At 38.9% G+C, this 26,122-nt stretch overlaps 1 long non-coding RNA gene across 1 annotated transcript; it reads right to left on the bottom strand.

The window, feature by feature from the left end:
- Positions 1–242: 242 nt before the first annotated feature.
- On the bottom strand, positions 243–25,085 carry LOC112093921. Its single transcript, XR_002903269.1, has 3 exons — positions 25,017–25,085; positions 24,092–24,266; positions 243–279 (listed from the first exon to the last, which is right to left on the bottom strand). It is a non-coding gene; the product is annotated as an uncharacterized LOC112093921 (long non-coding RNA).
- Positions 25,086–26,122: the final 1,037 nt, after the last annotated feature.

Genomic DNA, 26,122 nt, shown 5'->3' with positions numbered 1-26,122 from the left:
AGCGGGTAATTGAATATAAAGCTACTCCATCCTCATTTGCCTTGTTAACTAGTAAAACAATGCAAGCTACATTTTGAAATTTTCCATTCTCTCTCTTTAATATAGCCGAATTTTTGGGTCCAAAATAGGAAGAAACATTTAACAAATCTCATACTTGTCTATATAAAGAAGAGGATAGAATTAGAAATTACTCATTTTTCATTTCCTCTCCTACGCTTTTGAGAAGCCAAAAATCCTCTCCATTTTGCCTAAAATCCTCTCCATCTCTCAAAGTTTTTCCTGAGAAACCCAAATAAAGCCGTATTATGATATTGTTTTCATGTTAATAAATGTCAAAATATAATTTAGGAATAAAATTCCTAACAAATGATCTTGGAATGCTATCGCTCAACGGCCCTCCAAACTACTTATTTCAATTATATAAATCGTTTACTAAATTGAATGCACCACTTGCATCAAGAAAGAGTACATGTTATACCGAGAAATTCCAGTATTCTTTTTCTTTTTTAAGTTTTTAAGTAAATTCGGAATTGTTTCTAAAGTCTCAATACAGAGTTTCGCAAGTAAACTTCCACCAAATATTTATTCCCCAACCCAAACGCAGTAAAGGGCTATAGATATATAACAGTGTGATAATTTCCTCTTCCACTCGTGATATGAGAAGGGAAAACAAAGCATGAAAACTTATGCAAGCTCATAGTATGCGGCTCGGTGCTTGTCGCAGTCATAATTCTGTCTTGTCTTTGCAGCAAAAAGAAGAAGCAAAGCAGAAGTACTCCCAATCCTAGATCCACGAGGAGTGTAACCACCCCTTCAGATCCACGGTCTTCTCCGGTCAGCGTCGAACGAGGTGAAGGGAGAAAGAACTTCAGTGGAATGCTCAAAACACGTTTGAGTTTGTGGATCCTAAACACACCCTAACAGAGAGTTAGCATGCAGATCAACATTCTCCATCGCAAAATTTTGCAACTACGTCAAGTGCATATAGTTGTTACATTGAGAGCGGACCACTCTAAATCTTGTGTGGTGAAATTCTCGTTACTAAAGTCTTAAGGCACTTAATCGATAACAAACTCCATTGGTGGGAATGTCTCAACAGATTCTGGGGCATCACTGCAATTCATAAATCTAAATATAAGAGCCTTAAACTGATGATAAAAGGCCCAAATATGATCTTTATGCATATAACGCAGTTATAAATTGACCGGTATGCCTCAAGTTTCCTACATCTACTCACTAACATTAATAGGCGAGAGAGAGAGAGAGAGAGAGAGAGCACGTTAAATTTCTGGATCCTATTTAATCAGGGGTAATTAAAATTAGTGAAACTGGGTTTGACACAGTTGATATAACCGAACACTACTAGTCTATACTTGGGGCAGTCTTCAGTTTGATGCTCTTCATTATTCTTCCGTTTATTTTATTTTATTTTATTTTTTGAGGATCCTTCGATTGCAGTTGACAAATATACGAGAACGAGGCAAGCAAACTCTTCACAAATTTTAAATTCTTTTTCATTTTTCTATCACACATATGATGACATGACTATTGGATTCAAATTCAACTGCAAATTGCAGTTAAAAAATGTCATTCAATTAGATATGGTAGAATAAGAAACGAGGGACATAAAAAAAACTCAAACTGCTGAGTCGTATGAGTAAAAGTGATGTAGGATCAATGTGACAATGAGAACAGAGATGAAAGAATAGAAGAAAAGCCACTAGAGAAAAATAGAGAGGATTTAAGAGAGAAATAAGAATTCAAGAGAGAAAAACACTAATTTCAATATTCATAACCCATACTCTGAAATGAAATTAGAATGCTACTATATTTATAGGCAAAACCAAATAACGAAATAGGAAACTAAATCAATATGAAATATGAAAACTCTAGTACTGGGAAACTAACCCTATTGTTAAATGTGGAAATCCGAAGTTGATTGCCTAATCACTAGGACAAATCCGAGTAAATCTTGGATTGATTTTTGTACATTAGCTGTAGTTTATTCTTTCCTTTTTTGTAGTATCCTATATTTCCTTTTTTCTCTTATCTCAAAATTAAGGGAGGTTATTACCATGTTGGTGGCCTTGCCTATTTATATTGTATTTTCCTATTCGTGTTAATGAATCAAAGAAGAAAAATCTTTCTTTCAAAAACTACATGGTATCAAAGCACCCTCTAAACCTGATTATTCCTCTTCTCTAATGGTCAAATACGGAATGACCACTGACAAGAGCAGCACGTCCAACGCCTCCTCAGGCTCAGAAATTGTCACTCATAGCGGCCATAGCGGATCAGAAAGTGCAGTTCTTCCAATCACCGAACACAAGTTAAACGACCAAAATTATATACAATAAAATTATATACAATGGGCCCAGTACGTGATGATGTACATCACCGGCAAAGGGAAGGACGACTATCTCACTAGGGCTGCAACACCTCCAAAGAATGATGATCCGAAGTACAAAGTGTGGAGATCTGAAAAACAACATGGTGATGTCCCGGTTAATCAATACCATGGACAACGACATCGGCCAATACTTTATGTCCTACGGCACAACCAAAGAAATATGGGATGTTGTAAAGGAGTCGTACTCTTAATAATGAAAATACTACTGAGTTGTTTGGAATTAAGAGCACTCTTAACGACCTTCGTCAAGCAGATCTTTTTATCACCCAATATTATAATACTCATTCGGTATTGGAAGCAACTAAAATTGTTTGAAAAAATAGTCTGGGACTATCCAGGTGATGGAATTAAGTACAGGAAAATCGTGGAGAATGAGAGAATCTTCAAATTCTTGCTTGGGTTAAACAAGAATCTTGGATGAGGTTAGGGGAAGGATACTTGGGACAAAGCCCCTGCCATCCATTCGTGTAGCCTTCTCTGAAGTCTGATGAGAGGAAAGCCGGAAGAGAATTATGATGGGAAATCAAGGAACTCCTGCCACATTGAGACCCCCGCATTGGTGCCTCGTGGACCAAGCAATCAAGGAACCAATGATAAGGTTCGCAAGGGCATGCCTTGGTGTGATCATTGCTGACGACTCGGACATAGCAAAGAGACATGTTGGCAAATACACGGCAAACCCGCTGATTGGAAACCAACCAAGTCATTGGCAAACCAAGAGAGCTGCAGACTAAATGTGACAACAGATGAGCAACCATCCGCTGAAAATCCTCTCTTCAACAAAGAGCAGTTGGACCTCCTTCAAAAGATGCTCATTCAGACACAACCAGGACCCTCCACTACAATTGTTGGAATCGGATCAATAGCTCAAAAAGGTAACTTTTTAAGAGCATTTAGTGTCAAAACAGAGAAACCCAGTGTATGGACAATTGACTCAGGCGCTTCCAATCATATAACTGTGATGCTTCTCTATTCCAATATTATCATCCATGCTGTAAGAATTACACAGTTCGTATTGCAGATGGATCGTTATTTGCTGTAGTTGGTATAGGGTCAATAACAATCTCACCAAATCTTGTCCTAAAATCTGTCTTTTTGGTTCTAAACTTGACATGTAATTTGTTGTCCATTAGCAATCACAAAGGATCGCGACTGTGTTACTAAATTTTTTCCAACTCATTGTCAATTTCAGGATTTGAACTCGGGGAAGACGATTGGCAATGCTGAGCAATGTGGGGCTCTATCTCTTGAAGGTTGACAATTCTCTTGATAAGCAAGCTCGATGTGTCTCTGTTCCAACCATAGCTGGTCAATCCACTAAGGATTCTGTCTCTGTTTCAGTCAATAATTTCAATAAAGATAGTGCGATTATGTTATGGCACTTTCGATTACGTCATCCAAGTATTCAGTATTTGTCAATACTATTTTCGTCATTGTTCAATGTGGAAAACGCAATCTATTGATTTTGTAAATAGGATATATTAGGAAAGTTTGAAATTTATATTTTGTATCCCTAGGATTAAGGTAATCAGTTAGTTTCCTAATATCCCATGAATAATGGGATAAGGTGTAATTTAGGAGATTCTACTTTTGTGTATAAAACCCTAAAAGGACCAGCTGTATAGAATTAATTCAGAGAATAAGAAATATTTTTTCTTCTCCTATTTTTCCACATGGTATTAGAGCCCAAGAAATATTTTTTCTTCTCCTATTTTTTCATATGGTATTAGAGCCCTAGGTTTCCTAGGTTACTTTATTTTTCCTTAGGCCTTCATTGTCGTTTCTTTCTTGGCTTTCATTGCCAAGCCTCATCACAGGGCCTTTATTGCCCATATCCATCATCACTTTCTCCAGAAGCCTTCATTACTGCTGTTGTTTTTTTGAAGTTCCATTGATTCGCTGCCGCAACCTTGACTACTGCCACTCTGTATGGAACTGTACGGACACACCGAAACTACCGTTGCCCCTGTTCGCTGCTGTCGTGTTCTGAACGTGGCCTTCATCGGCAAGGGTTGTTTTTTCTTTTCTCTGCCCTGTCGCCACTGTTGTCAGGACGCTTCCGTAAGAGTGCCTGGATTGTATTAGCCTTCATCGCTGGTATTCCATTTGACACAACCGGCCTTAATTGCCGGGAGACCGCTTAGTTTGATTGAGGATGTCGGAGGTGGCCGAGACAACCGCTACAACACGGTCGGAGGATGCAGAAACCGTTAGGCCTCAACAGGTCAGGGAATTGCAGAACATTCAGGCCGCATATAGGCTGGATGGAAAAAACTACCTTAAATGGTCCTGACTTGTTCGGACTATGCTGAAAGGGAAAGGAAAAATCAGCCACCTCTTAGGGACATGACCAAAACCGGAAGATCCACAATTTGAAGCATAAAATGAGGAGGATTCGATGATCATGGCATGACTGTGGAACTCCATGACTCCGGAGATAAGCGATACATGTATGTTCTTGGCCACTACCAAGGATATATGGGATGCAATTCAACAAACGTACTCCAAGGCGAAGGATGCTGCTCAAGTCTACGAAGTCAAAGTAAAGACAATCGCTGCAAGACAAGGAGAAAGAACAGTCACTGAGTATGTGAATCAAATGAAGGCCCTATAGCAAGAACTCGATCATTATAGGGTGATTAAAACCAAGTGTCCCGAAGATGCTGCAGTTATCAAGACCTTTATTGAGCAAGATAGAGTCTATAGCCTCGTTCATTTCGCTGATTCGAGTTTAGAATTCGAGTTTTGCTACAGTAAAAAGCTCTCACAAACAATCACATCTAACTTTTTTGCTACAGTAAAAAGCTCTCACATACAATCACATCTCAACTCCAATTCTAAACTCGAATCAGCGAAACGAACGAGGCCTATGATTTTCTTGTTAGACTCAACCCGGAGTTTAACTTGGTGAGAATTCAGATTCTTGGAAAGCAAGAGGTCCCATGTTTCAATGAGGTGGTGGCAATCATTCGGGAAGAAGAGAGTAGAAGAGAAATAATGCTTGAGCTAAAGAACATTGATGGCTCGGCAATGTTGGCTAGTGGCGGTAGCAAATTAGCCATGACTGCAGAAAAGGCACCGACACTTGAGAATGTCAAGGCTGGTCAACAGAAGACCCAAAACCGAGACTACAAAGATACTTTATAGTGCACTTATTGCAAGAAGGCACGCCATACCCGTGAGAAGTGTTGGAAGCTGCATGGGAAACCACCAAGCCGTGAGTGGCGGCAGAAAGGAGAGCAGCCGAAAAGTCATGGACAAGCTCATGTGGCAGCAGGGTAGCAAAGTGAAGGAACACTGCAAGAGATGGGGAGTCTCAGCCAAGAGGAAATCGAACGAGTAAGATCCCTTATAGGCAGGTACTTGTTCATTGGCATATTCAGGTGAGTCTTCATTTTCCATTGGATTAAATGTCTCAGATATAACCATTACCGGCTCCTAGGTTATTGACTCCGGTGCTACCGACCATATGACCCACTCACCAAACATGTTTGCCTCATATACCCCATGTTCAAGCAGAAGAAAAATAACTACCGCAGATGGATCATTAACCACTGTAGCAGGCTCAAGAGATGTTAAAATAAGCCCATCATTGACATTAAAAAATGTTCTACATGTTCCTCGATTGACCACAAACCTTGTTTCTGTCCAAAAGCTTACCAAAGATTCACATTGCAGAGTGTTTTTTCACCATAGTTATTGTTTATTTGAGGACGAGGGTTTGGGGAGGACGATTGGATGTGCTAGAGAACAGGTTGGACTCTACCTTCTTGAAACACCTAGTCAATCAAGCATTACCAAGGGCACAACATCTCACTCTTTTGTCTCAAAAGTTCTCTCATCAAATAAAGAAAAAATTTGGATTCACCACTGCCGACTTGGCCATCCATCGTTTAGGATTATCAAAATTCTATTTCCTTCCTTATTTAGAGGTCATATTGAACATTTTCATTGTGAAGTGTGTGAACTGGCTAAACACAAACGTGTACCTTTTCCAATCAATAATAAAAGAAGCTCTATTCTTTTTTATCTCATTCATACTGATATTTAGGGCCCTTCTACTATTCCTAATGTGACAGGGGCAAAATGGTTTGTCTCATTTATTGATGATTGTACTCAAGTCACTTGGATATTTTTGCTTAAACAGAAATCTGATGTCAGTAATGTCCTTCCAAATTTATGCTCTGATAAAGACCCAATTTAGCGTCAATATCAAGAGATTCAGATCCGACAATGCTAGGGACTATTTCAATCAAGTCCTCACTCCATATTTCCAAAAGGAAGGAATCATCCATGAATCATCATGTGTCAATACTCCACAGCAAAATGGAGTGGCAGAAAGAAAAATGGTCATCTTCTCGATTCCACCTAATCCTTTATGTTCCAGAAAAATGTGCCTAAATCCCTTTGGGGGGAATCAGTTCTTACATCTGCACATCTTATAAATCGTTTGCCTTCTAGGATTTTGGGTTTCAAAAGTCCAATGGACATGCTTTCCTCATTCTATCCAAATCTACACACTACGAATAATCTGGTTCCTAGGATATTCGGGTGTGTGGCATTTGTCCATATTCATACTCCAAACAGGGAGAAATTAGATTCAAGGGCAGTCAAATGTGTTTTTGTGGGCTATTCTTCTACTTATAAAGGATACAAATGTTACCATCCTCCCTCAAAAAGGTTCTATGTCTCGGTTGATGTTACTTTTCATGAAGCAAATCCTATTTCAATGATCCTTATCTTCAGAGGTTGAATTCAATAGTGGAAGATAAGGACAAGGGGATTTTCTATCTCTTGATCTTCATCCATCAAAACCTGAGTTTTCCCAGCCTCACTCTCCTGAACCCGAGCCTTACTCCACTGAACCCGAACCTCACTCCACTGAACCCGAGCCTGACAACCTAAATTCTACCATTGAGAATGTAAGATTTGGCAAAAGCAAAGTGTTTTCAAGAAGGAAGAAGGCTATCCCGGAATCTGTGCAAGTTCAAGACTCCAACCCGAGCTCTAGAAATGAGGTAACAATTTCTAATCCTTTTTCTGAAACCTACATGAATAATGATGATCTGGATCTTCCCATTGCCATTCGAAAAGGAGTTCGAGAATGTGTAAGTCGACCTCTATACCCACTTGCACAATTTCTTTCCTTTGAAAAATTCTCACCATCCCATCAAGCCTTTATTGTCAGCCTAAATACTATTGCCATCCCTACCAATTTGTCTGAGGCTTTAACTGATGAAAAATGGAGACATGCTATGAATATGGAGATGGAAGCATTGGAGAAGAACAAAACTTAGGAGCTTGTGAAATTGCCTGAAGGGAAGAAACCAGTGGGATGTAAATGGGTTTACACCGTGAAATATAGGGCAGATGGCTCAATAGAAAGATACAAGGCAGGGTTGGTTGCTAAGGGGTATACCCAGACCTATGGGATTGATTACCAAGAGACATTCGCTCCGGTGGCTAAAATGAATACGATAAGAGTTTTGTTATCATTAGCAGCCAATTATAATTAGGAGCTACAATAGTTTGATGTCAAGAATGCGTTTTTGCACGGAGAACTAGAGGAGGAAATCTACATGGAGGTTCCACCGGGTTATGGTCATAACTTAGCTGCACATACAGTATGTAGATTGAAGAAGGCCTTGTATGGACTCAAGCAATCGCTGCGAGCATGGTTTGGAAGATTTGCAAAGGCAATGACAGCTATGGGATATCGGCAAAGTCAAGGAGACCATGCACTATTTCTCAAACACTCATCTTTAGGGGGAGTTACATTCCTCTTAGTATATGTTGACGACATAATAGTGACGGGAGATGATGATGAGGAAAGGCAGCGTCTCAGTCGATGTTCAGCTAAAGAATTGAGATTAAGATGCTAGGGAGGCTAAAGTTTTTCCTGGGAATCGAGGTAGCTCATTCTAAGCAAGGTATTTTCATCTCATAGCAAAAATATGTTACAGATCTTCTCAAAGAAACCGGGAAGACCGCGTGCAAGCCGGCGAGCACTCCAATAGATCCAAATTTGAAGCTCGGGGTGGATAAAGAGACGTATCAACGCTTGGTGGGGAGACTTATCTATCTATCTCATACTAGGTCAGATATAGCATACGCGGTAAGTGTGATTAGTTAATTCATGCATAATTCGAAGAAGGCACATCTACATGCAGCATACCGAGTATTGCATTATCTCCAAGGGCTACCAGACATGGGTATTTTGTTCAAAAGGAATGGAAGAGTAGTGCTTGAAGCGTATACAAATGCAGACTATGCTGGGTCAGTGGTAGACAGACGGTCAACTTTCGGTTATTGCACTTTTATTGGTGGAAACCTTGTGACGTGGAGGAGCAAGAAATAGAATGTTGTAGCTCGTTCTAGTGCAGAGGCCGAATTTCGAACGATGGCTCAAGGTGTGTGTGAATTGCTATGGTTGAAGATTATTTTAAAAGATTTGAAGATTAAGTGGGATGGCCCAATGAGACTCTACTGTGACAACAAATCTGCAATTAGCATAACTCACAACCCAGTACAACACGATAGAACAAAGCACATCAAAATCGACAGACACTTCATCAAAAAAAGGCTGGACAGTGGCCTGATTTGTACACCCTACTTATTTACACAGGGTCAACTTGCTGATGTACTCACGAAAGGACTTAATAGTTCAGTGTTTCAGAATCTTGTGTCCAAGCTGGGAATGGTGAACACCTATTCACCAGCTTGAGGGGGAGTGTGAAAAACGCAATCTATTGATTTTGTATATAGGATATATTAAGCAAGTTTGAAATTTATATTTTGTATCCCTAGGATTAAGGTAATCAGTTAGTTTCGTAATATCCCATGAATAATGGGATAATGTGTAATCTAGGAGATTTTACTTTTGTGTATAAAACTCTAAGAGGACCAGCTGTATAGAATTAATTCAGAGAATAAGAAATATTTTTTCTTCTCCTATGAAGATGGTGTGGAGATTGGGGCTTCTAGGAAGTTTAGGTACCTTGGGTCTATAGTGCAGTACGAAGGAGATATAGAAGAGGATATTCAACATAGAATTAAGGCAGAGTGGGTTAAGTGGAAGAATGCTACGGGAGTTTTATGTGATGGCAAGATGCCTATTAAGTTGAAAGGAAAGTTCTATAGGACTGTAATCCGTCCAGCTATGTTATATGGTAGTGAATGTTGGGCCATTAAGAGACAATATGTATCTAAGATGAGTGTGGCAGAAATGCGCATGTTAAGATGGATGAGTGGCTATACGAGAATAGATCGCATAAGGAATGAAGTTATTCGTAGTAAAGTAGGTGTAGCACCAATAGAAGATAAGGTGCACGAAGGCCGCTTGAGGTGGTACGAGCATGTCCAACGTAGACCGCTAGAAGCACCAATTCGTGCTTGGGAGGACATTCTTATACCTAATACTAGGAGAGGGAGGTAGACTAAGAATTACGTGGACCGAAGTCGTTAGGAAAGACACTCTAGATCTAGGCCTTCAGAAAAGTTTAATTTCGAACAGAGTCGTGTGGAAAAGTGAAATCCATATAGCTGACCCCAATTAAGTTGGGATTAAGGCTTGTTGTTGTTGTTGTCGTATTTTTCCACATTCAAGAATAAAAATCCTACTTTGTGTCAATGTGAAATCTGCCAATTGTTCAAACAAGTGAGAAATTCTTACCCTGCGCATGAATATAAAGCATCTTATCGTTTCTCTGTTATTCACGGTGATATTTGGGGACCATTTTGTATCAATACTATCACAGAAAAAGATGGTTTGTATCATTTGTTGATGATCACACAAGAACAACATGGATATTTCTTATGAAAGAAAAATCAAAGGCCGGTCCCATCTTTAAAAATTTTCACTCCATAATTCAAAATCAATTTCAAGCAAGGTTCAAGTTTTCAGAACTGACGATGGAAAAGAACACTTTCACACCATTCTTGGAGATTACTTGTTGGATAAGGGCATAGTTCACCAAAGTTCTTGCACAAGCATTCCACAATAAAATGGAATTGCTGAACGGAAAAATCAGCACCTCCTTGAGGTTGCCCGTGCAATCATGTTTACCTCTAATGTCCCAAAATCTTTCTGGGGAGATGTTGTACTGATAGCAGCATATCTCATAAACCATCTCGGGTATTAAAATTCTAAACTGTGGAAATATGAAATTAAACGTCTCAATTAGCAAAACAGATTGTCAATCAGTTAGCTGATTGTTTGTATTTCCTTATTTGTAAATATTAGTTTTTTTTTTGTTGATTTCTAAGCCTAGAATCAAGGGTGATATCGGATTGTGATTTCCCTTCCTTTTCTATTTAATCTCTGTACATTCACTATGGAAAATAAGAAATAAGAAAAATAGAATAATTTTTCTCCCAAATTTCTTCATGGTATCAGAGCGCCCTCTGAAAAACTAATCAATTTCGCTCCCCGTCGATCTCCTCTGGCTTTATTTTTGCCACCTCCAACGGGAAATCATCTCCGATAGGCGTCGCGAATCTCCTCTGGCCATCACCGACGCTGTCAGCCTTCCTCTTAGTCGACGTCGTCAGTCTCTCTCTCAGTCTCTGATCTGTCGTAACCCATCTCCGATTGAAGCCAGCTTCATCGACGGCACCTCTGATTTCTCTGATCGAAGCCGTCAATCGCCAATCACCATCTTCAACGATCCCCGTAGGAAATATCGTGGACGACCCAGCAACTACCGTCGACTATCTCTCTCAGAATTCTTCATCGTCGTTCTGGTATTTGTTGCTGTTTCTCAAGCTATTGTTTCAAGTTAATTCTTTGGCCAGAACTGAAATATTTATTAATAGGGCCCTTCATTGTCGTTCTCCATAGAACATCTTCAAAACTTTGTCGTTTGTTGTTCATTAATAGTGTTCCTCATCAAGCTGCCCATATATTGTCATCCCGTCGTTTTTCTCATCAAACTGTCTATTGTAGTTCTGTTGTTTCTCTTCAACAAAGGCAGAGAACATTAAAAAAAATGACAAAATACGGTATGGCTGGAAATAAGGACTCTACTTCCGAAGCATCTTCTGACCAACCAGTCGTTAATCAAGGAGGGCATGAGGGTACACTTCTTCCTATCACTGGGCACAAACTCAACGGCAATAATTATCTCCAATGGACTCAATCTGTTATGATGTTCATTTGTGGGAAAGGTAAAGATGATTGTGTAACTGGTGCAGCGTCACAACCAAAGAAGGATGATCCCAACTTCAAAATCTGGAAGACAGAAAACAATATGGTAATGTCTTGGCTCATCAACTCAATGACTAATGAAATTGGTGAAAATTTCATGTTTTATGGAACAGCCAAAGAGATTTGGGATGCAGTGAAAGAAACCTACTCCAACAATGACAATACGGCAGAAATCTTTGATATAGAGAGCATTCTTCATGATTTGAGACAGGGAGACCTATCTGTCACTCAATATTTCAACACCCTAACACGTTATTGGCTGCAACTAGACATCCTTGAAGAATTGGAATGAGACAATCCTGGAGATAGCATCAAGTACAAGAAGGTAATCGAAAAGAAACGAATATTCAAGTTCTTACTTGGCCTCAATAAGAATCTTGATGAAGTCAAGGGTCGACTCATGAGTACCAAGCCTCTTCCAACTATCCATGAGGCATTTTCTGAGGTCCGAAGAGAGGAAAGCAGGAAGAAAGTGATGCTACGGAACCAAACCAATCTGCCAACAATAGAAGGTTTTGCTCTTGTCTCTCACATTGCCAATCCGCCAAGCCTCGACAACAAAGGAAAAAAGGCTAGACCTTGGTGCGACCATTGCAAAAAACTTGGTCACACCAAAGACACATGCTGGAAGATACACGGCAAACCGGCTGACTGGAAACCTAGAGAAAAACGGGGATTTGCTGTAACTACAGATGAGCCCTCCAACTTAAAAGTCTTTCTATTCAGCAAAGAACAGATCGACCTTCTTCAAAAGATGTTCAACCATATGCAACCTAGTGGTTCCACTCCAGTCATTGGAACTGGGTCCATAGCCCAAAAAGGTAAATTCACAAATGCCTTGAGTGTCAAAACAGAGAAACCCAGCATGTGGATAATCGACTCAGTTGCCTCCGATCATATGACGGGTGATCCTTAATTATTTCAATCTTATCATCCTTGTTCTGAGAATTACAAAGTTCGCATTGCAGATGGATCCTTATCCTCTGTGACTGGTATTGGGTCCATAATAATCTCACAAGATCTTATTCTAAAATCTGTCCTTTTAGTACCCAATCTGACATGCAACTTGCTGTCCATCAGTAAACTCACAAAAGATCATAACTGTGTTACTAAATTTTACCCTTCTCACTGTCAATTTCAAGATTTGGACTCAGGGAAGACGATTAACAATGCTGAGGAGTGTGCGGGGCTCTACCTCTTCAAAGTTGAAAGTATTCTTGAGAAACATGCTCGATGCGTATCTATTCCAGCCAAAGTGGGTCAATCTATTAGGGATCTTTTTTCAGTGTCTGAGTCCAATAATAACAATAGTGCAATCATGTTATGGCACTATAGATTAGGTCATTCTAGTTTTGTGTATTTGTCAAAGTTGTTTCCTTCATTATTCAGAAATAAAAATCCAAGTTTGTTTCAATGTGAAATTTGTCAATTATCAAAACATGTGAGAAACTCCTTCCCTGCTCATGATTACAAAGCATCTCATCCTTTCCATATGATTCACAGTGACATTTGGGGTCCTTCTCGCATCACCAATATCTCAGGGAAAAGGTGGCTTGTCTCCTTTATTGATGATCATACAAGAACAACATGGATATTTCTCATGAAGGAAAAATCAGAGGCAGGTCCTATCTTTAAAAACTTTCATTCCATGATCCAAAACCAATTTCAAGCCAATGTTCAAATCTTTAGAACAGACAATGCAAAAGATTATTTCAATACCATTCTTGGGGAATACTTACTGGAAAAAGGAATAGTGCATCAGAGTTCTTGCATAACTACCCCTCAACAAAATGGCATAGCCGAACGGAAAAACCGACATCTTCTTGAAGTTGCTCGTGCTCTCATGTTTACCTCCAACGTTCCAAAACATTTATGGGGAGATGCAGTACTTACAGCAGCATATCTCATCAACAGAATGCCATCTCGGGTACTGAAATTCAAAACTCCATGTCAAACTCTCTCTCAAGCCTATCCTTCAACTCGGTTGATCTCTTCTCTTCCTCTCAAAGTGTTCGGATGCTCAGTGTTTATCCATATTCCCTCCCATCTGAGAAGAAAACTTGATCCCAAAGCTGTTAAATGTTTATTCCTTGGAACCTCATCAAATCAATAAGGATACAACTGCTACTCTCCAATCACCAAGAGGATCTACAATTCTATGGATGTTTCTTTCATTGAGGACCAACCATTCTACCCCAAAACTCATATTCAGGGGGAGAATTCTGCCACTCAAGAAGAATATAAGTTTTGGTTTGACCTAGATCATCCAACATCCACTGAACCTCCACAAATAGAGTCAACCGAAACTCCACAAATAGAGTCAACCGAACCTCCACAAACAGTACAACTCACTCCTCAAACAACTCAACTTGAAAATCCTTCCATCATAGACCCTCTCCCGATCCACAAAACTGGTACAGATTGCAGACAGGTGTACTCAAGAAGCTTGAAGACTAAAAAGGGGATAGAGCATCCAATTCTTCTCGAGCAAAGCCAGGAACCCGATCTTAGCCCAAGTTCAGAAATCAATCCTTCAGGTAACACTGATAATCATTCTGATTCATTGTTGAGTAATGATCTTGGTGTCCCTATTGCTAATAGGAACGGTGTGAGAACATGCACACATCACTTTATTTCCTCTTTTGTATCTTATGATAGATTATCTCCTAGCTACCAAGTCTTCACCACCAATCTATCAAAAGTTGACATTCCAAATAGCATACAAGAAGCAATTACCCAACCAGAATGGAAGAAAGCTATTGATGAAGAAATATGTGCCCTAGAAAAAAATTATACTTGGGAGTTGACAGATCTTCCAGAAGGCAAGCGTCCAGTAGGGTCCAAATGGATATTTAATGTCAAGTATAAAGCATATGGAAGCATTGATCGATACAAAGCCCGGTTAGTAGCAAAGAGATTCACTCAGACATATGGAATTGACTATCAAGAGACGTTTGCCCCGGTGGCTAAACTGAATACAGTTCAAGTCTTACTGTCTTTGGCAGCAAACTTAGATTGGCATCTTCATCAGTTTGATGTGAAAAATGCTTTCTTGAATGGAGACTTAGAGGATGAAGTCTACATGGATATTCCACCAGGCTTTGATATAGAGAATAACGTCGACAAAGTGTGCAAGCTGAAGAAGATATGGCCTTAAACAATCACCTAGAGCTTAGTTTGACATATTCACAAGGGCAGTCAAGAAACATGGATTTTCACAAGGACAGTCCGATCACACGCTATTTTTCAAGCACTCACCAAGCGGGAAGATCACTATTCTTATAGTTTATGTGGACGACATCATCCTTACAGGTGATAATGAGGAAGAAATGGTCTGGTTAAAATCAATCCTTGCAAAGGAGATTGAAATCAAGGATCTTGGAGCTCTAAGGTATTTTCTTGGCATGGAGATAGCCAAATCAAAGAAGGGCATATCAGTTTCCCAACGAAAGTACACCCTAAACTTACTGAAGGAGACGGGGATGCTTGGGTGCAAACCAGTAGACACTCCTATGGATTCAAACTATAAAATTGGAATGAAAGAGGGAAGTGCTCCAGTTGACAAAGGACGTTATCAACGCACGTATTTCACACTAGACCTGACATTGGATTCCCAGTTAGTGTGATTAGCCAATTCATGAATAATCCCACTGAAGAACATCTTGATGCAGTGTATCGGATTCTCAGATATCTCAAAATGATGCCAGGAAAGGGACTGTGTTTCAAAAAGGGGCATGATAAGAGCATTGAGATCTTCTCTGATGCAGATTGAGCAGGCTCCGTGACTGATCGAAGATCTACCTCAGGTTATTGTACTTATGTGTGGGGAAACTTGGTTACTTGGAGGAGTAAGAAACAATCAGTGGTAGCTAGAAGCAGTGCTGAAGCTAAATTCAGAGCAATGGCACATGGTATTGCGAAGGAATATGGCTAAAAAGACTCCTAGAAGAACTAAAGATTCCCAGTGAAGGCTCCATGAAGATGTTTTGTGATAATCAAGCCGCGATAAACATTGCAAAGAATCTTGTTCATCATGACAAGACAAAACACGTGGAAATCGACAGGCACTTCATCAAGGAGAAAATTGAAGGAGTAATCAAGATGATTTATACTCCCACGAATCTGCAAACCGCAGACATTCTCACAAAGGGTCTATCATGAGTCACTTTCGAGAATTTGACTTCCAAGCTGGGAATGATCGATATCTACTCACCAGCTTGAGGGGGAGTGTGGAAATATGAAATTAAACGTCTCAATTAGCAAAACAGATTGTCAATCAGTTAGCTAATTGTTTGTATTTCCTTATTTATAAATATTAATTTTTTTTTGTTTGTTGATTTCTAGGCCTAGAATCAAGGGTGATATCGGATTGTGATTTCCCCTCCTTTTCTATTTAATCTCTGTACATTCACTACGGAAAATTAAGAAATAAGAAAATAGAATAATTTTTCTCCCAAATTTCTTCACAAACACCATGTCAAATCCTCACTCAAGCCTTACCAAATACTGGGTTGATCTCCTCTTCCACTAAAGGTGTTCAGTTGCTCAACATTCGTCCATGTTCCTCCACAGCTAAGAGGTAAACTCGAACACCTAATCAAAATGGGTACAAGTGTTACTCTCCGATCACAAAGAAATTCTACAACACTATGGATATAACATTTTTTGAAAACCAACCTTTCTACACTAAAACTCATATTCAGAGGGAGAATTCCATCAATCAACAAGAATATATCTTGGCTTGATGTTGATCCTTCTTCGTCCACCATTCATCCTGAAATCACATCATCTTTTCCTCAAATAACTCAGCCATACACAACTCAAATAGTTCCTCACACAGTTCAGCCTGCAGCCTTACCTCGTACAGAAACTCCAATCAAAACCCCAATTCACAAATCCAGTGTGGAGACCAAAGAGTTACAAGTGTACTCTCGGAGGTTGAAAAACCAAAAGAAGATCAGGCATCCAATTCTTCCCGAGCAAAGCCAAGAGCCTGGGCCAAGTTCAAGTTCAAAGTCAATTTCTCCAAGTAACACTGATATCCTTTCTAGCTCAATACCTCCAATAATTAATGACCTTGACATTCCTATTGCCCAGAGAAAAGGTGTAAGATCGTGCATACAACATCCAATCACCAATTTTGTGTCATATGATAGATTATCACCCAAATATCATGCATTCATTTCCAATCTGTCCAGTGTTGAAATTCCAAATAACATAGAGGAAGCAAAAATTCGGCCTGTGTGGAAGAACGCTATTGATGAAGAAATTCGAGCCCTAGAGAAGAATGGTACATGGGAACTATCAAATCTCCCAAAAGGCAAGTAACTGGTGGGATGCAAATGGATATTTAGTGTCAAATATAAAGCAGATGGAAGCATTAATCGTTATAAAGCACCTTTGGTTGCTAAGGGTTTACACAAACTTATGGAATTGGTTACCAAGAAACTTTTGCTCTTGTGGCGAAACTTAACACAGTCTGAGTTCTCTTATCCTTGCCTGTAAATTTAGACTGGCCACTCCATCAGTTAGATGTCAAAAACGCCTTTCAAAATGGTGATCTAGAAGATGAAGTTTATAAGGGGATTCCTCTTGGTTTTGAGAATGAAAAGAACGCTAGCAAAGTGTGTAAGCTGAGAAAGTCATTATATGGCCTTAAATAGTCACCAAGGGCTTAGTTTGATTGGTTCACAAAGGCAGTAAAGAAGCACGGTTTTTGTTGAAAAAGAAAGATACGGTAATAATAATATGAGGAGATTTATTAGCTGTGAATATAAGTTATAAATAGTTGTTAGTCCATGCTGTAAAATAGAAAATTAGTTTGGCCAGCTAGCTATTGTAATTAGTTTCCTGATTTTGTGCTTGTATTTTCTCCTATAAGGAGAACGCGTGTAAACATGAGCTAATACAGAAAATATTCTCTCTTTCAAGCTTAGATGGTATTAGAGCAACCCTAAGAAATTCAAAGGAAAAAAAAAATCAACCTAGTTTCTTTTCTACGCAATTTCCTCGCTAATCAGCCATGTCTGACGAATCCTCCATGTCTACTCCATCTGTCACGACTCAACCAACCACTCCTGCAATCCAAACCCCCAATATCGATTCCTACTCAGTTTAGATCACCATTCGCCTTAATGGTGACAATTTTTTACGGTGGTCCTAGTCTGTACAAATGTACATCAGAGGCTGAGGAAAAATTGGGTATCTGACAGGAGATAAGAAGGCACCAACACCAGAGGATCCTACGTATGCGACCTGGGATGCAGAAAATTCAATGGTGATGACTTAGCTCGTGAACTCCATGGACGAGGATGTTAGCTCCAACTATATTTGCTACTCTATAGCAAAAGAGCTCTGGGATAACGTGAATCAGTTGTACTCTGATTTGGAAAATTAGTCTCAGGTCTATGAATTCACTATAAAACTTGGTGAGATTCGGCAAGAAGAAGACTTAGTCACCAAGTATTTCAATTCCTTGAAGCGTCTTTGGCAAGACTTGGATTTCTTCAATGATTATGAATGGAAATCCACCAAAGATGCTAATCACAATAAAAGGACTGTGGAGGCTCATTGTATTTACAAATTCCTTGATGGGCTCAACATGGAATTTGATGGAAGTACGGGGACGGATCATTGGCAAGACTCTACTTCCTCCAATTGGTGAGGTGTTCGCTGAGGTTCGAAGAGAAGAGAGCCACAGACATGTAATGTTGGGGAAGAAGAATACCAGTGGGCCTATTGAAAGTTATGCCCCTGTTGTTGCCGAGGCTACTTCTAATAAAGCAACCAATTTTCAGCGAAAACCTGAAGAAAATCAACGGAAAACCAATAAATTGGAAGAGTAGCAAGCCTAGTGACAAAAACAGCCGCACAGTTCCCACTCCCACTGCCAATGAAGCCGAGACAAGTCCCTTCAGCAAGGAACATATGGATCACCTCCTGAAACTGCTGATATATGATTCCTCATATGATATTCCTAGTGCTTCTCTTGCACAAACAGGGAGTGCACTTAATGCTTTTTCTTATTTTTTAAATTCTGCTCCTTGGATCATTGATTCTAAAGCTTATGATTATATGACTAGCCTTTCAAATCTTTTTACCACTTACTCACCATGTTCTGGAATTGAAAAAATTAGAATTGCAGATGGGAGTTTCTCCCCCATTGCCGCAAAAGGTTTGATAAAATTATCCGGGAATATAGATCTTAAATCTGTTCTCCATGTCCTTAAACTAGCCTGTAACATTTTGTCTGTGAGTAAACTAACCAAAGAATCTAATTGCCGAGTAATTTTCTGTGATTCTTATTGCGAATTTCAGGATCGGAGCTCGAGGAAGAGGATTGACAGTGCTAAGATAATAGATGGACTTTACTAGTTTGATGGTGACTTCTCCAATAATAAAAAGGCTCAGGGCCTTAGTAGTGTTAGTTCTAATTTTGTTTATGAATAAATAATGCTTTGGCATTTAAGACTAGGACATCCTAGCTTTCCATATCTTAAACATTTGTTTCCTACTTTATTTAAGGGATTGGATTGTTCATCATTCTATTGTGAAAGCTGTTTCTTATCTAAGAGTCATCGTACTACTTATTTGCCAAAACCTTATACTTCTTCAAAACCAATTTATTTAATATATAGTGATATTTGGGGACCTTCAAGAGTCACTACTATTTCTAGAAAAAAAATGTTGTTACATTTATAGATGATCATACTGTTTATGTTGGTTTATTTGATGAATGAAAGGTCTGAGGTTGAAAATTTTTTTAAAGATTTTTGGATTAATTTCAAAAATTTTCCCTGAACTATGCCCCTTGTAACATCGAATTTTAAAACGTAAGATCCGCTCTCCCCGAACTTTGTTCCATTAACAAGTTTTCTCCTTCTATTACAATTAGTGACGGAATTGCCACGTGTCACTTATTTAGTGAGAATTGAAAGCGCAATTACGCTTATACCCTCCTAATTAGATAATTCCCCATTTTTATTAAAAAATTCACCATCTTCTCCGTGGGAAGTTGCTAAACTTAGTCAAACAGCTCTTGCTGCAACTTAAGCTTCAACCCAAATCCAAAAATTTTAGATTTTCCACCAAGAGAAAGGCATCCCAATCCAGCTATATGCAGATCTAATACCCTGCTCTATATAATATATACAACAACCAAGGATTAGACTCCAGCGTTGAAAGATCAAAACCACTAATTGTTAAAGTGGTAAGTTAATATTTTCCGACCATCAGAATGAAGGTCCTGACAATCCCACCCTTTATGAATTGCTTCTCTCCCAACGATAATCTCACCATCTCTTAAAAAAAATCGCACACCATGCACTATATCTAAAATTGAGCTAACATTAAAGCCTTCTCCTTCTTTAGGAGAAGAACCTTTAAAAGAAAAAAAAAGGGTTTTTCATTTCCTTGTGCGACTGTTTTTTTTTTTTTTTTTGGATAAGAGAAAAATTTTACATTGAATACAACCAATACAGAGGAGAGAGGAGAAGGAGTCATCAGAGATAACAAAAAGAAAGCTAAAAAGAACTCAAAAACAGAAGCAAAACTGAAGAAATAAAAGCTAGAAACATAACAGAGGCGAATGGCCGGAAGGAAAGATGAAGACGTGGCGGTGGATCACTAGAAGACAAGGTATTTTACGATAATACCCTCCTCAGATGGGTCATGTACGTGACACGTGGTGAATTCCGTCACTCATTGTAACAGAAGGGAAAAACTTGGTAACGGAACAAAGTTCGGAGGGAGCGGATATTACGTTTTAAAATTCGGGGGGCAAAATGTTACAAGAGTCATAGTTCAGGAGGAATTTTTGAAATTAATCCAAGATTTTTACACGATAATTGAAACTCATTTTACACAGTGACAATGGAATTGAGTATTTTAACAAAATTTTGGGGAGTTTTTTTAAAGGAAACGGGTATCCATTATCAGTCTACTTGTGTGGATACTCCTCAACAAAATGGAATTGCTGAACGAAAAAATAAACATTTACTTAAAGTGGCTCGTGCTACAATGTTTTCAATGAATGTTCCAAAATACCTTTGGGGGAAGCTGTTTTAACAACATCCTATTTGATTAATAGAATGCCTACACGCGTTTTAAAATATAGCACGCCATTAGAATGTTTCCAAAAAAATTTCCCTTCTCAAGATTATACTCAGATTTACCTCTAAAGGTTTTTGACTGCATTGCTTTTGTTTGTATGCCTAACAATACTCAGTCTAAACTTGATCCTCGGGCTGAAAAATATATTTTCATAAGGTATGCATCTAATAAAAAGGGATATAAGAGCTATAATCCCAAAACACGAAAAATTTATGTGAGTATGGATGTTTCTTTCTTTGAAAATAAATCCTACTTTGACAAAAATTCTCTTCAAGGGGAGAATGAGGTGATGGAAGGAAATTTTTGGGATTTATCTCCTACTTCTACTCCTTTACCAAGTATGATTTTGAATACTTCACCTCATACTCCTCATCCTACTGTTATTCCCGAAAATCAAAGTCAGGAACAATGTAATAAAACCAATGAAAGTAATGAAGGAAATCCTAGTCATATAGTGCCAAGCATTACTGTATCTGAAACAGGGGAGAATCACTACAACGGGGCACAAACAAACCCAATATTGAGTCTCTAGTTTATTTTCGGAAAAGCCGCCATCAAAAGGGTCAAAGTTAGCCTATTCATCTTGGAAATGATCAATCTCGACCTTCGGGAACTGGACCTCCAAATATCACAGGTAGTTTTACCCCTAATTCATCTTCAGCTCCTATTATTTCTCCTATTGAAGAACCATCAGATCTTGATATGCCTATAGCTGTCAGGAAAGGAACCTGAACTTGCACAAAAAATCCCAAATATCCCATTGCCAAATACCTTTCTTATGAAAAACTCTCTCACACTCATAGGGCTTTTACCTCAAAAATTTCACACTTGTTTATCCCGAGAAACATTCAGGAAGCTCTTGATGATCCGAATTAGAAATTAACAGTGATGGAGGAGATGAATGCTCTTCGAAGAAGTGGTACTTGGGAAATAGTTGATTTACCTAAGGAAAAAAGGACAATAGGCTGCAAGTGGGTCTTTACTGTGAAATGTAAAGCTGACGGTAGCATAGAGAGGTACAAAGCGAGACTTGTAGCAAAAGTGTTCACCCAAACCTACGGAATTGATTATCAGGAGACCTTTGCTCCTGTAGCCAAGATAAACTTCAGAATTTTGTTATCCTTGGCTGTAAATTTCAGTTGGCCATTACACCAGTTAGATGTAAAAAATGCCTTTTTAAATGGAGATCTTGAGGAGGGCTTTATGAATCTACCACCTGGGTTTGGAGGAAAATTAGGACCAAATAAAATCTGCAGACTGAAGAAATCGTTATATGGTCTCAAATAGTCCCCTAGAGCTTGGTTTGAGAGATTTGGTAGAGCTGTAAAGAGTTGTGGCTACTGTCAAAGACAAGTTGACCAAACCATGTTCTACAAACATAGTAGAGAAGGCAAGATTACAATTTTAATTGTCTATGTGGATGATATAGTCTTGATAGGTGATGACAACAAAGAATTGGAAAGACTAGAAAAGAGACTTGCAGCTGACTTCGAGATCAAGGATTTGGGTGCATTAAAATATTTTCTTAGAATGGAGTTTGCTAGATCCAAAGAAGGTATATTTGTGAATCAACGTAAATATGTTATTGATTTACTTGCTAAGACAAGTCTGCTAGGATGTAAACCAGCAGAGACACCCATTGAGCCCAGCCTTAAGCTACAGCCTTCTAAAGCTGAAGAAGTTCTGAATAGAAAGCAATATCAGAGATTTGTTGGAAGACTGATCTACTTGTCACACACGTCCAGATACAGCCTTTGCAGTTAGTATGATTAGTCAGTTTATACATTCACCTGGACGAGAACACTTCGATGCAGTCTATAGAATCCTCATATACCTAACAAGCACCCTTGGAAGAGTCTGTTGTTTAAAAACTGTGGGCAGTTGCAAGTTGAAGTCTATACTGATGCGGATTGGGCTGGAAGTGCTATTGATAGACAGTTAACTTCTGGCTACTGCACGTTTGTCGGAGGCAATCTTATCACCTCCCAAAGTAAGAAGCAGAATGTGGTAGCGAGAAGCAGCGCAGAGGCCGAGTTTGGATCAATTGCTCATGGAATTTGTGAGGTGTTGCGGATTAAGAGAATATCGAAAGAATTGAAAATCTCTAATCCTTTGCCCATGAAAGTGTACTGTGACAATAAAGCTGCCATTTCGATTGCTCATAATCCAGTGCTTCATGACAGAACAAAGCACGTGGAGGTAGACAAACTTTATCAAGGAAAAGATCAAAAACGGAATGATCTGCATGCCATATGTTCCTACTGCCGAGCAAGTTGCATATGTGCTTACAAAGGGACTTCCTACAAGACAATTTGATAAGTTAATTAGCAAGCGGGTATGTAGGATATTTTCAAACCAGCTTAAGGGGGAGTGTTGAAAAAGGAAAGATTCAGTAGTAATATTACCGAATAATAGGAGACTTTTAGCCATGAATATTAGTTGTAAATAGTTGTTAGTCAATGCTGTAAAATAGAAAATTAGTTAGGCCAACTAGCTATCGTAATTAGTTTCCTGATTTTGTGCTTGTATTCTCTCCTATAAAGAGAACCCATGTAAACATGTGATTATTATGAGCCAATACAGAAAATATTCATTCTCTTTGGCCCCGTTCATTTCGCCGATTCGAGTTTAGAATTCGAGTTTTGCTACAGTAAAAAGCTCTCAGAAACAATCACATCTAACTTTTTTGCTACAGTAAAAAGCTCTCACATAACGTCACATCTTAACTCGAATTAAAAATTCAAATCAGCGAACTAAACGGGCCTTTAAGTTTTTCATAAGGGCAGTCCGATCATACTTTGTTCATCAAACACTCATCAAGCGGGAAAATCGCCATCGTCATAGTATATGAGGGGGGCTGATTTTCAGCCCCCATTGGGGTTGATGGGGGCTGATTTATCAGCCCCCATCAGGGCTGAAATCAGCCCCCATTGGGGCTCATGGGGGCTGATTATCAGCCCCCATTGGGGCCTCCCTGGTCAGCCCCAATGGGAGGCCCCCAGGGGCTGATTCAGCCCCAACGGAGGCCTCCCCCTGATTCAGCCCCCATTGGGGCTGATTATCAGCCCCCATTGGGGCTGATTCAGCCCCGGCGGATTCGCCCCAAATGGGGGGCCCCAAAAAAAAAAAAAAAAAATTCAGCAACTCAGATAATCAAAAAATTAGACAAAATACTAACCAAATCAAATGGAAATCAACCGATTTCGTTGAGTATATCATGTTCAAAATCATTATCAAAAAAACCCAAAAAAAAAAACAACCAAATCAGCTAAAAAAACTCAAAAATCAACTAAAAAAAACTCAACCAACTCCGGCGGGAAGGAAACCAAATCAGAAAACGGGTTCATCGGTGAGAAGAGCCATACCTTGGTGAGAAGAGGCCGAGATGAGAACGGGAAGAACGGAGGAAACCGGAGGAGCCCGAACGGAGAAATCTCAGGCGAGAACGAAACCGGAGAAAATGAATCCGGCGAGAAGAACAGAGGAGCTTGGCCGGCAAGAAGCTTGAAGAATCTGGGCTGAAGGATGGCTGAAGAATGGCTGAAGCAGAAAAAAAATCTCACACGGGGGAGGCTGAAGCAGAAAACAGAAGAGAAAAGGAAGAAAACGAAAATGGGAAAACGGGTTTTTTTCGTTTTCTAATTTCCACAAAAAGACAAAAACGTTTTTGTTTTTGTTTTTTAAAAAAACTTGTACCAAACACGTTTTTAATACCCGTTTTCAATTTTTTGCTTTGAAAAACGTGAAAAACGGAAATGAAAACGCAAACAAACAGGTCCTAAAGTTTTATTTTCTTTTGGTTCTTTTTTTTTTTATATATAGAAATTGAACAGGGACTAAGAAACGAATGCTCTGATACCAAGCTAATGTAGGATCAATGTGACAATGAGAATAGAGATAGAAGAATAGAAGAAAAGCCACTAGAGAAAAATAGAGAGGATTTAGAGAGAGAAATAAGAACTCAAGAGAGAAAAACACTAATTTCAATATTCATAAACCATACTTTGAAATGAAATTACAATGCTACTATATTTTATAGGCAAAACCAAATAACGAAATAGGAAACTAAACCAATATGAAATATGAAAACTCTAGTAATGGGAAACTAACCCTATTGTTAAAAATAGCATAAATTCCTAATTAAGCAAAATAGGAAATTAGACCAAAATAAAATAAGAAAACTTAGCAACGGGTAACTACCCTAATAAAATAAATTCCAAACTAAATAGAAACTAAATAAACATCTAAAACTATTAGACTCTCGAGAAGGTTCTAAAGGGATTTACTCACCTATTCCAATCAGGAAGAACAGGCCATTTACCAAGAAGATTCTGAAATTGCGGAGATCAAGTCTTTTCAAGCTGCTGAATATGGGGAAGAAGCTCTATACTTAATCCTTGTCCGGGCAACTTGTTTATAATACCAATCAATAGAGTCAACGAACATTGTCTTGATCCGAGAAATGTTATCTCTAACGTTGACTTGCAATGTCTGGTAAGCAGTAAACCAAATAAACTATGCTTAGTTAGAAAAGTTGAGGTCTTAACACAGACCTAATATTAGTCAAATGGTTGCTGATAAAAAACCACTGAACCAAGTGAAAATGTGCCAAGAAGAAGAATCATTTACCAGTAGACTTGCCTTCCACATTACTAGGATGGAAGTTGCAGAATAAGTTTACGAAGAACCATTTCCTAGTTATAAGCTTTGATGGAAACCGATGAAGCAACAGGAGGCTGACTAATCAAGTGCTTACTCGACCATTACTCATGCTAATGGAGGACCTCGCCATCCATTCATCTTTTTCGTGGCAAGTTCTCCAAAAGCTCTTTCTCTAAACAACCCTTGGAATTAAAAAATAAATAAAAATAAAAAGAAAAGAAATAAAAGAAATAAATAGCAACAAATTGGTCAAGCAAGGATGACTTTGGATAAGACACGTTTTTATCTTCTATTGTAGAGACTGAGCATAATTGACAATAGTAAAGAAACAATGGTACAGTAATTGGAACATAAGAGGTGGCAGCATTGTGAGGTTTAAAGCTACATCAAAACATTATGCTCAAAACCTCTGGAAAGCATCTAAATCAACCTTTCATCCAAAGTCGGCTCAGCATCTGCAGAAGGCAACAACCACACAAGTAACTCAAGCTAATGGATACGAACAGTCCACTAAAACATAACAAGTAGTTATGATCTTACTAGATTTGAGTTGATAGCCTCAACTTAATGGTGCAAATTTTCTCTTTGTTGCCAATTTACAAGCTTCCACGCCATAAAGTCTAGTTAGAAAAGTGACGGTAAGACGTTGACAAACTTCTGCTTCTTGCAAAACAAAGCCCCATTGTTACATGAATTAACCGTAAGCTAAAGAATAAGCAAACAATGAGAAAGCA

This window comes from Morus notabilis, unplaced genomic scaffold, assembly GCF_000414095.1.
Source record: "Morus notabilis unplaced genomic scaffold, ASM41409v2 Scaffold415, whole genome shotgun sequence".
Taxonomy (NCBI): domain Eukaryota; kingdom Viridiplantae; phylum Streptophyta; class Magnoliopsida; order Rosales; family Moraceae; genus Morus; species Morus notabilis.
The sequence above is the reverse complement of the archived record's forward strand: the minus strand, read 5'-3'. Positions and strand labels throughout refer to the sequence as shown.